Raw genomic sequence first — 12,782 nt, 5'->3', positions numbered from 1 at the left:
ATGTACAGATTAGAGCAACACGGCTATGTGCATTGGGGGGGGTGGGGGGGGGGGTGGAATGCCACGTGCAGCGGGGGCATAGTCCAGGTGGTCTACAGTAGGGGCATTTGGTGATGAACAATTGGTCATGTGTGGACAGTCCTGTTTTCTGGTCAAAAACCATGTAGCACTCTAGAATTTCTAAGCTTAAGCTTACATTGGTGAAAGCAAACATACACTTCATCGATATGATCTGAAAATTAGATTTTTTTGTATGAGCTGATTTATGTCCATAATGGGTGTCTTAAGGAAGAACAGATAGTATTTTAATTTGCAGGGCTCTTACAGTTTCATTAGCTGTTTTAAAATTAGATAAGGAACACCTAATTAGCGTAGAGTAATCCTATATTTATTATAGAATGCTAATTATTTTCCAGAGCCATAGGCTTTTGTTTCGTATTTAATTAATTGTATATAGTTCCTTCCGCAAACATAATTATGAAAAGGTTCTACAAGATATGGAAGCAAACACGTTATCAACAACATTCATTTAGTTAGCTTTGGACCTGAGTTTAACTTGAAACGTAAAATTAACACCAACTGTCACACAGCGGAAAAAATGCAATATTTTCTAAACGTAGGTTGTCTTCTTTCTTATGATATTTTAAAGATGCAATGAGTTTGAGGCCTTTAAAAGACGTGGGAGAGTGCTGCTGTCACGGCTAATCACACGAGAGCTCCCAGAGGAGGGGAGACGTATGTGGCATCCAGTGATAATTAACTTTAATCCAAAACACGGACAGTATCAGAATGACAGCACCAGTGAGAAAGAGATCGAGTTAATGGCTGAGAGGCCGGACTGAGGTGTGAGTTAAGCGTTCCTTTGAGGTGCTGGTGCAAAAGAGGACTCATCTAAAGCAGGGAAAAAAACCACACATTCTGCTTAGCGGATCCAGATTCCAGACAATACCCTTTTGAATGTATTTCTGTTTTTTATTGCAATTGTTTTTTGTGTAGACGTACGTTATCTAAAGGGATATTGCATTGCTTTACATGTGACATGAGGCCAAGGATAAACATTTGTACATCAAAAGTCATAGGTTACCTAAGCAGTATGACAGCTTTCTTAATATGGAAAATGATATGCCATTTTTGGACAAGAAGGATGTAGGTACGTCAGTTAAATCTGTAAAATGTATGCAATTAATTTTACAGTTAGAGACGGAGGATAGAGATAAAGAAAAGAAGAATTATGGTCTCTAAGTGGTTAGAAACAAATGACATGTAGCTGAGCTTTAAGGGGGTAGAGGAGGGATCTAGCCTTATCACAATTGGTACATTACTCCGATTTTGGGGACGAAACCAGGAAAGGGAAGAGGCAAAGTGAAGGTCTTTTTACATCGTTTAGGTTTCCATGGGGAGATTGTTTGTGCCTCAATTGCTGCATAATGTTCGCTTCCTCCTCAGTTATCAAGGTGGACTGAGTTTCGAAGCTTTAAACATGACATCTTCATTGGGTCCAGATTTACTGAGGCATTGCACATACCTTAACATAACACAAAGCAAGCAACGCGTGTTGTTAACTATTCAGTCCAAAAGGTGTTCTGGGCTGGAAAGGTGAACTACTCAATCTATATGTCACCCGGCTGGCAGCTTAGATTAAACCTTATGGTTTTGCGCTGGTGTCCTATGTTGACAACACTCGGATCATTGTGTCAGTAGCAAGTAACCCAGAGGCCATGGCAGCTCAATTTCATTGTTGCATGCTCCACATAGGCAACTGCATTACAAAAAACTGCTTGAAGTTGAATTCCTCATAAACTGAGGTTGTATTGCTTTGCAATAACCCCTCTTTTTGGTCTCCTAATTGGTGGCCTCAAGAACTCTGAACTTTTCCTACTCCAAGAAGTACGGTGACAAACTTGGGAGTAATCTTTGACACTCAACTATCTGTTGAAGGGCAGATAAATCACATCATATTTTCCTGCTTTTATATCTTGAAAATCCTTAGGAAAGTCTTGCCTTATTTCCAATGTCCTTGCAACAAACTGTAGTTACTGCTCTCATTTCCTCCAAATTGGATTACTGCAATGTGCATTTCATCAACATTCAAAAACATTTTCTGCATAAGTTGCTGATGCTGCAAAAAACAGCAGCACAATTATTGCGGGGCATCCCCAGATATGAATCTGCACCCCAAGCCCTGATCCAGCTACACTGGCTTCCCATTGGAAAGCATATCCAGTTCAAGGCTCTCTGTATAGCCTTTAAATCTTTACAAGACCTTGTCCCAGGTTATCTGAGACACGCTTCTGACGTTACATCCCAATACGTTCTCTTCGTTCATCTACCAATGAAAACCTGGTAGCCCCTAAATACAAATGAGTCAACTGGGGTGGAGGGGCTTTGTAATCTGTACAGTGAGGCTGTGGAATTTGCTCCCCATAGAACTCAAGAATAAAACAAACTTATTGGAGTTCAGGAAAAAAATTGAAAATCCAGCTATTCGCTAATTAGCCTTTTTTCAGTTACTCCCTTACAAACTCTGTCTTTCAGCCTGGGGTAGTGCCTAGAAACCTCCGGGTAAGAGTTGTGCTTTAGAAATCCTATTTTCATTTCATTTCATGCCACAAAAACTGCTATGCGTCAAGGAGGGTGATACAGGATGGATCAACACGAGCACCAATAGGTTTTGACACAAAGTCTGATCTACTAAGATAGCCAGACCCAGCTTTGGATCATGACAACTTGAAACAATCACAAACAAGGGGAAGGTGTTCATTTCTCAAAATAAAATGATGCACTGTAAGAGTGCTACAGTGCGTAGCACTCAGTGAATGGGAGGTTAACTTCTGATTTTGCCTACACATAGGTATGTTTACTTGAAGGGTGTGCTTTCAGCCTAGTTGATAACACTCTGTGCTGTGTTTTTCCATTTGCTCAAAGCCACACATCAAATTTGGATGCCACACTGTGTTGCATGAAAAATGAGTAAATCTGAGTCTTAGTGTCTGAGATCGCCTTGCTGCATCATTGATGATACCTTTAAACGGAGCAGTTTATTTCACAGGGAGGCCTGTGAGTATGGATAATCTATAAATTGCTTTTAATCTATCTAAGGCTTGAATCACTTGTTTTAGGTAATCAATCAGGGTAACATTTTTGATAGATTTAAAACGCTTCATTTTGTAGTGAGCTTCTCCTTTTTCTGTAGCTTTATGGTAGGTGTCTAATATGATTACAGTATTTACAGTGGCACTGAGTGATTTGGCATTATTTATATTTTTTGAGCATAGATTATCTCTGTGGAGACTGATTGCCAAGCATTTTTTATAAAGAAAATGATTTGCCTTTAAAACAGAATTCAACAATGACAACTACAAACCCACCGCATTCTCTAAGAATGCCTCCACTTAACTACATACTATATGTTGGTTCAAAACCAACCCTACCATGTTACATTCAATTATGCACGCAATGGCATATATCTTGACTCGCAAAACTTCATGGAATACAACTCTTCTAGTCAAAATACGATTTCCGGAGCCTCATGCTTGTGGGGAATTCTTGATACATCTTATGTTCTTTGAGTTGTACTATGTTTTCCTGACCAAGTGGGATCCACGGCTTGAAGCAATCCCCTGTTGCTTAAAGTTATTTGTAGAGGTAAGGCAAGATTTTAAGGATTATGCCACATCCTTTGTTAACTAAGGAAGGTTTGTCAATGTGTAAACAGTAGAGTAATTATCCCCCTTGTTTTTTGTTTAATTATTGTAGGTTGCTACCTAATTTGTTCTGAAGAAGACCATAATGAAAATATCTATATTGGTCAAAATGTCGACATACTTACTTGTTGACTGGCATTTATTGTAGTATTAAAAAACTGAACTTTGACACTGAGTAATTTTTACAAATCATATTATTGCTCATTCAACAGTGTAGCACTGACCGGAGTATTTGAGACCTAACTTATTCTCAGCTGTTACGTTATGTCAAATCTGGATGAACCTGAAATGTTGAATGTCCGAATATTGGTGACAATATTATTGTGCTGCTATATTATTTGTGTAAAAAACCAACATCAAAAATATATAGTTTACATCATTAAAATGCTAACTAAAAATATTGTTGTCCAAAATATCGTTATTATATTAGCAAATTCATACATTTGTTTATAAATAACGTTATTTTTATTTAACCTAAAATCTAAAGATTGTTTTAAATTGTAATATCATTTCGAATAATTTATACACCATTAAGTAAACAAAATATTTAAAAGAAAACTATAATAAAAATATTGTTCTTTAAAATACATACTAATGAAATAATTGTTAACAATAAACTTCAGTTTTTTTAAACATAATATATGAATGGTATTTTAATAGAAATCCTTTTTAAATACAAAATAAATATACCACTATTAATTTGTTTTAAGAGCAACAGTGTATACATATATAATTATTAATCATGTATATTAAAACATATAAATACATGTTCTTTTCTCATTTCACCATTACATATTTTTAAAAGTAGCAAAAACTAAAAACAGATAAGGATTTTAAAAAACCAAAAAACAACAGAAAAATAATTCCATCAAAATAAACTAATATAAAAATATACTTTAAAAGTGTACACTCTCAAAATATCTCAAAACATATCCACAGGTAGTTACATTTACTAAAGTAACTCTTATCTAAAATATGTAATAAAAATCGATCAATTGAAAGTCAAAATGAAGGGCACTAACTCCAATCAAAAAACAGTAAGGTAAATCCATACTTTAGATGAGATTGATTACTATTCTAACTCCAATCTAACAAGGTCTGGGGAAGGGCATATATTTGTAGTGGTGAGGGGATGGGGGACGATATAATTGTCTAATATCAGTCTAGCAAACATTTGTGAAAGGGCATTTATTTAGGGGCAAGGAGGCATTTTCAGATGTACTATTCTAGCTCCAGTTTACCAAACATTGGCAATGTTCATGTATGGGGCTGGGTGTCATATTTACTACTCCTATCCCAGTCCAACGTACATTTGGATAAGTGCACAGACTGGGGGTGGGGAGGTCCAGATTTACTATTCTTACTCCCGTCCAACAATCATGGGAGCAAGTACATATACTTGGGAGGTCATATTTACTTTTCTACCTCCAGATCAGAAATCATTGGAGAGAGTGCATACCATGGAGGTGTTTGATTAAGGGACCGACAATGACATAGACTGTGCAGTGCCGGCTCTACGCCAGCTCAGCACCGCCAAAGCCGTGCAGGGACCGCCCATCAGATTACGAGTAAAATTTTGTGTCTGGCGAGCTTTTCCTGTCTTTTCTTTTGCGTTATGGAAATCAAAAGGAAGTGGCCCAACTATCCAAGGGACAGGGTACCAACACAAACAGTGTAATAAAGAAATTCCCTTGGTTTAAATGTCAATCAAACTCTTATTCTCACCACAACTTAAATACGATATCAAAAGATGCACCCTTAGTCAGCTGTGAATACAAGCACAAAAAACGAAAAAAGCCCAGAAATAGAAAAAATATATCAATTTATTCAATACAATAATGGAGCACATATAAAAGCATAATCACCCAGATATTTAATAAAAACAATTACAAACTCAAAAAGAGACAATAATAGGTGAATCAATATAAAAACATCCTAGGTTATTAATTCATTAGGATTTTTAATCACTGTTGGGTAAGGATCCTCAATATCCCAAACATATAATCCCTTGAATTTTATATAACAATAGCGTCTTTTGCGATCCCATGACAGTGCCCTGAAAACGGGCACCACAAGGGGAACACAAAATAAGTTACAGAATGGCATGGATTGTGAAGTCCATGCTGACCTGGAACTTAGGGTGCATGCAAACAGGGGGGTACATGTAGTAACCCCCTGAATGCATCCCTTTGGCGATGGGGGTATGGGGGCTCTTTGTTTTCCCCTCCACCAGCCTTTTCATGGTGGTGAGCCACCATGGAAAGGCTTATGGAGGAGAAACTCATAATATTCTTGGCGGACATATTTTATAGGCCCTCTGCGCTGCACCGCTACCAGGGAATGGCGGCTTCATGGTGCCGCCAGCACAGCGGTGGCTGGTCCAAAAAGCTGCCTTGAAATTAGGTGAACGCCTGGACAGTCACCACTGTGCCACTGCAAGTCTGGTGGTCCAAAACCTCCAGACTCAAAATCGGACCCTAAGTATTTGAACTATAGCCCAGCAAGCATTGGGGAAAGTGCATATATGTGTCTGGGGAGTCAAATTTACTTTGGTAACTCCAGACCAATAGATGTTAGGGAAAGTGCATTTATTTGACAGAGGTGGATCAGATTTGCTATTCCTACTCCGGTCCAAAAAAAACCTAAAAAAGTACATACTTTGGGTGGTAAGATTTACTTTTGTAATCCTATTCTTTCAAACCACCATACAAAAAACATAGGGGTAAATGCATGTTTGGACTGGGGTTCTAACATTTGCTGTTCTATTTCCAGTCAAGTAAAAAGAAAGTGCCTATTTTGGGTACAGGGCTAGATCTGCTCTTCTTACTCCAAACCAAGGAACACTAGAGAAAATACATATATCTATTTGGAAGACATATTTATTATTCTAACTCCAACCCAACAAACATTGGGGAAAGTGCATATATTAGGGGAGGGAAATTACATATACCATACTTATCCCGGACCAACAAACATTGGGGTAAAATTCATATATATTTGTAAGTAGGTGGGATATTTTCTATTGTAATGCCAATCCAACAAATATTGGTGAAAGTGCATATCCGTGTCAGGATCATGCTTGTTATTGTAACTGCAGTCCAACAAAAATTGGCAAAAGTGACTACATTGGGGGTTATTATATTCAATATTGTAACTACAGTAACAGACATATATAAAAGTATATGTAAAAATAGCTCTAATAACAATACACTCTTTCAAGTAAAAACCCTAATATGTTATAATTGTAAAAAAATAAAAATAATAAGTAAATATATATATTTAAAAAAATATTCCCATCACTCAACACACACTATAAAGAAGCCTAATAAATACAGAATATGATATTTTGCACTTCTGTATTATTGCAACATAATAAAAAAGCAATGCGCTTACTTCAAGATCTTTGTGCACAATATATTTCTAGTCACAATATTATGACCACAATGATATGGTCAGAGGACGTTTATAGTCGATATCCTGGTTGAATGTCTCCAAACAGGGGAATTTGTGGTATTAATAATTCTTCACCAATTTTAGGTTAGTGAATTATCTCACAAGTAGATTCAACTTTGTTCTTGCTTGGCTTGCATATAGGTAGCTACATAACTTCTTAGATATTGTTTAAATTCACATTGCGGTGGACCTCCTAGATTATTAATCTACATGGACCTGGCAAACATATTTAAGGGTATTATGGCACATTCTATTCTAAGGACGTCATCTCTTAGGTCAGAGTGGACACTTGGCCTTTTGTGGTGAGTTGGTTGTCGATTACTATTGAGAGGTTCTTTACGTGGATTACTGAGATGGGTGTGGGTTCGAGTTTGGCACGCTACCAGGTGGAGTCCCAGAGCAAGGTCTTTTTGCTGAAGATTAGTATTTGCGTCATGCCTTGGTTGAGTTTGAGGCATTTAGTTTTCATCCATCCGGTGACTTAAGTCATACAGGTGAAAAATTGGTCTGGGTGTTTGCCATCTTGTTGAAGAAAGAGAGTATGAGCTAGGTGTTGTCAGCATAGATCAGATTGAAGGCTTCACTGATAGAATCCATTCTTTTGATGAAGACATGTTGAGTGCAGTGTTCTGAGGGTGCTCTGTAGCATATAGACTGGATGGTCATTGTTGTTTCTTGAGTGGTGATGGTGGGTGGTCCTCTGGGTGTTGGTAGCAATGGGCAGGGGGTTGTGAGGGTGGAAGGGTCTGGTTGGGGCACAGATGTTTTGCAGATGCTGATGATCTTGTTACTGGAGAATAGGGACAGTTGGATGCAGAGGTCCTGATAGAGTGGTTGCTCTGGTGGAGCTTGCTACCAGAGAGATGAAGTCTTCCACTAGGGCAAAGATTCCCTTGGCGTTGCTGATGCAGCTTTCAATGTGGTCAATTAGCGCGGATCGTTTGGTGACTGGTGGCAGTGTCTAAGGGTGGATTTGTAAGTCTTCCTGTCAGTGTTGTTCTGACTTTGTCTCTATCTGTGTTCAAGTTGCATGCAGTGGTGTTTGGTGAGCCTGAGCTCTTTGTGTACCAGTTGGACAAAAAGCGTTGGTAGAGCTGCGTATTTTATGGTTGCACATACTTGATTTCACTACTTCCAATAGACAATTCTTCTTAAATGTAGTTTTGCACACATAATAGTAAGTAGTTTGCATGGGTGTAAGGGAAATTGGAAATGACACGAGTTTTAGGAAGCCCAATAATACATGAGATTACAGTTAAGCAATAAACAATTACACTCCGTACTAAAGATGCACATGCATGTGCAGACCTCACTGCCTGAAGTGCCCAGTAAATTATTACGAGACAGAAAAAACAAAGGACACGCTCCCTTATATGAGCTGCTTTGGAATAGATCACTTAGATTACAGCTGACACACAACTGACAGACTGTTGCATTCTGAGCCCCACACAAAGGAAGCTTCCAGCTGAGATCCAGGCACCAATAAGCCCCAGCTGTTATCATGGGAGTGATAAATACTCAGTCAATGGCTAAACACACTCTCATCACTTGTGCACTAGGGGTTGAGAACATATAATCCAAAAGAGATCTGGTTTATTGAAAATTGAACCACCACTCTAGAGAGATGACACCAATAAATTACAATACAGAGATATAGAGAGAAAGGTTTATGGGGGATTTCTATAGTAAGCCCTGCAAGAAATTCTTGCAAGGAAGACATGGTCCAGAATAACACAAAAAGAAGGAAATAATCAAATCATCAAAGTATGAAAACAATAAAACGACCCTAGAACACTAATTACCAACTTCCCTGAACTGCAAATCTGCACATCCTAAACATGAGTCACACATTACTCAACACTATTTATATTGCAAAATAGTGAAACATACTAGAAGACGTGTAAAAAGCGGGAACCTTTGCCATAGCTAACAACACCCCCTCCCAGCAACCTCTGACCAGCCCTGGCAATACTATACCTATGAAGGAACCAGAGCTCTTCAGATTATTGCACAAGATAACAGCACTCTGCCTAAAAGACAAATCTTGCTCACAGCATTCATCAAGCACTTGTTCCCAACGTTATGCCCCAGCATGCATCAAGTTGTTGTTCCCAGCATTCACCCCCACATCTACAACATATTGAATGTTTCTAAACAAGACATAGGGGGTCATTATGATGATGGCGGTGAACCTGCCATGGGCAGCCTGCCGGTGGCGGGTTCACCGCCAACGCTAATCCATTCTTCGCCCGCTAGATAAGTATGGCAGGTGGCGGACCCATGGCGGAAAGCCCATCCGCCATGGGTCTGACACAGACAATCCTTACAATTGCCTGCCGGACCTACCCTGAATCCACAAAATGGTGGCGGTTCCTAGCAAGCACCGCCCACCAGATTTGGATGCTGCATCCCCGCCGAGCTGTGTATGGAGGTTCAACCGCCATTCAAAGGCTGGCGGAATGTACTGTGGGGGCCCGTTGCGGGCCCCCCTTTTGCAGTGGCATGTTACCGCAATGGTAAACATGCACATTGTTACCGCCACAGTGGCGGTCACATTGTAATTACATGTGCGGGACCGCTGGCATAGAGGCTGCTGGTCCCAATTCCCAGGACGATGGTGTACGGGCTTAAGTCCGTCCGCCATCGTAATCACACCGATAGTCTTTGCACCATGAAGCATGCCATTGTCACCACCATCCAGAAAACATTGAGCGTACACTCTTCCGATACGAGCAATTATAAACCAATTTCCAACATCCTTGTGTGGCCTGACAAAAACAGGAGTATGCCGATCCTGATAATCTTGTTCGCAAATCAATACCAGGTATTTAATCAATGACAATATAAGTAACATTGGATAACATAAGAAATGACCTGTTTAATGTCATTGTTGAAGGGAACACCGATGCTCCAGGACCTCACTGACAACCATGATACATCTGATCATGAAATTATGATTAAAAGACAAAATGACAAGTAAGGAATTTCAGGAAAGGCTTCAGAGAGAATCCAATTATTATTCTAAGGTCCTAGCCAACACAGCTGAGTCCACTAAACATATGGTATTTACCACTGATAACTCTGACCAATGCAAATCTTTCTCCTACATATATTTATGTAGAGGCTTGAATTTTTGGGTGGTGCAAAGGCACTCTTTTGCCTTCAAATAGTTCTCAATGTCAGACCTATCCATCTACAGTACATACAGCAAATAAACAAGTCATTATTTTGTTGCATACTGTACTTTCCCACCTCAAACCAATGTAGTGGCCAGGGTCACCACTCTGCAACTGTGCATGGATCTCATTGAGATAACCTATTGAAAACAGTGGTACTGGCAAGTCTTGACTAATGTATTATTGTGTACATCAGACTAATCAAACAATTCATACACAAACGCCAGGATGGGCAAATTGATCAGGTCAGACTAGGACTCAACCTACTCGAAACACGGCTATTAACTCCCAGTAGACTCCAGGATTAAAGTGTAATTTCTGTACATCATGCAAAAGGTCTCCTGCAGAAGTGGCCCGCCATTTTAGAAAAAACTTACTCAGCAGATAAACACAGGGTGGATGATATCATGAGTACAATGGCACAAATCATGACGGACTTTAAACCCTTGGGCCTCATTTACAAGCAACTGACGTATCAGCATTGATGCACCAGTTTCCTTGCGTCTGAGTCAAATGTCCTTGTGACACAATGGGTGTGCTGTATTTACAATGCAGGGCTCCATGGCGCAAGGATTAACGGATGCGCCAGATATTTCCGACACATCTGTTTGCGCAAAAGTGATGCATTGCTGGAGTTGATAGTAAAAATGATGCAACTTCTTAGTGGAGAAGTGTGGCTCAGTGGTTAGAGGCGGCAGACCCGGAAGCTGAGATTGACTGTGGACCAGGGTTCGATTCCCTGCCTTGGCGGGTCTCGGGCTCAAAATTCCACGGACTCGACAATTCTCACTCTGGTGCCTACTCAACTCACGGGGTCACACTCTGCAACTCTGGGCAATAGCTTGCTTAATCTCCACTACGGCCCCTCGCGGCGGGATGCCTGGCTTTCACCTTGTGGACACCCTGCCGGGGTTTCTCACAGGGGAATACCAGGACAGGTTCCCTAAGCAAGCGCTGGGACGCTCACGGGCAGCCGTGCGCTTTACAAATCCAACACATTTACACAACTCCAAGCCCTGTGTCATTCCTTATGCCTGGTCTGAGTAGGCATAAGGATTTTGATGCAGTGAAGTCGTGAGTGATGTAGTAAAATGTTGTACATTTCACTGCGCCAATTCTGCGTAGCGTTTTTGTGTGGCTATCCTACCCTGCATACATTATACCTGGCACTGGTATAATGTGACACAGGGCTCCACCAATTGACTCATTGGACCCAATGCATCAGTTTATAGATATGGCTCAGTGTGGTACACTGATTGTGCTGCTGCAGCGTCAAAAGAAAGTGACACTGTGGAAGTGCAAGGGACTTAGGAAACACCTGATAAAACAGTAATTTCAAGAAGCCTTCTCCTATTCTTAATGGGTCACATAAGAGCACCCGATGACCAGCAGAAAAGGGTTATGCTATACAAACACAAAAACCCATGATTGAGCTGAGGGCCTTTTTTACTGATCAACACTTTATCAAAGGTGGGATTTATATACTTACAAACAAAAAACCTGGACCTTCTCCTCCATGACTAACAAATAATCTAGCATAACTGGGCAGCTGTGCGTTAGATGTGATATACCATGCAGCAAATTAAAATGGGCAATTTTGCAGGCTACCTAAACTACTTGGACCAGACTCTTCCTGCCCCTGATTCATGGACACTGTTAGTTACAACCTCCACATCACACATTTTAACATAATCTTCTTTCCAGTTTCAAATCATCACCCCGAGTTTCAAGTCACTGGCCTTTTCTAGCTCTCTATAGCAGCATGCTATTCATATCAGGATGCATGAACCCTTTAACTATGCGTTGATAGCTCCATATATTGTGTTGCTCTTTGAAGTTGCTTTGAGGTTGCTAGAATGCAGCATTGCAGCGCTCTACAATCTTTTTTTTAATAACTAGACAAACAAATGAAACAGGGACAGACCACTGGTACTTTTAATTTACCAACAAAATTAATGTTGTGTGGGTTATGGTATATCTCTGTAGACTCAGTTATAAGTCACCTGGATGCAGGGTAGTCTGCTCTTTCCCAGGATCTTTCTTTTTGTAGAGCAGAGATAACTGTAGGAAAAGACTAGGACGAACCACATGGACTTATGGGTACAGTTATATAGGGATGTGACCTAATGGAGTTTAAAAATAATTGATACATAAAGAAAGAAAATGGTGTAGGTGACTCAAATCAAATCAAATCAAACTTTATTGTTTTAAGTTATAAAACCCTCACAACATTGCCATATACACAACAAATAAAAAGCAGATAAAATATTGATGTAATGTAATGCTTAATTACTAATGGTTTCATACAATTATAGGCACAATATGGTCCGACACGTCCCAACGGGTTACTAAAACTTGAACCATCGGGCTTCATGTTAATTATTGTATAGTAACATAACTGATGAAGAATAAATACATCATCAAATGGTCATATTGTGCTTAAGGTTAC

This window comes from Lissotriton helveticus, chromosome 2_1, assembly GCF_964261635.1.
Source record: "Lissotriton helveticus chromosome 2_1, aLisHel1.1, whole genome shotgun sequence".
Classification (NCBI taxonomy): domain Eukaryota; kingdom Metazoa; phylum Chordata; class Amphibia; order Caudata; family Salamandridae; genus Lissotriton; species Lissotriton helveticus.
Note: the sequence above shows the minus strand (reverse complement) of the source record.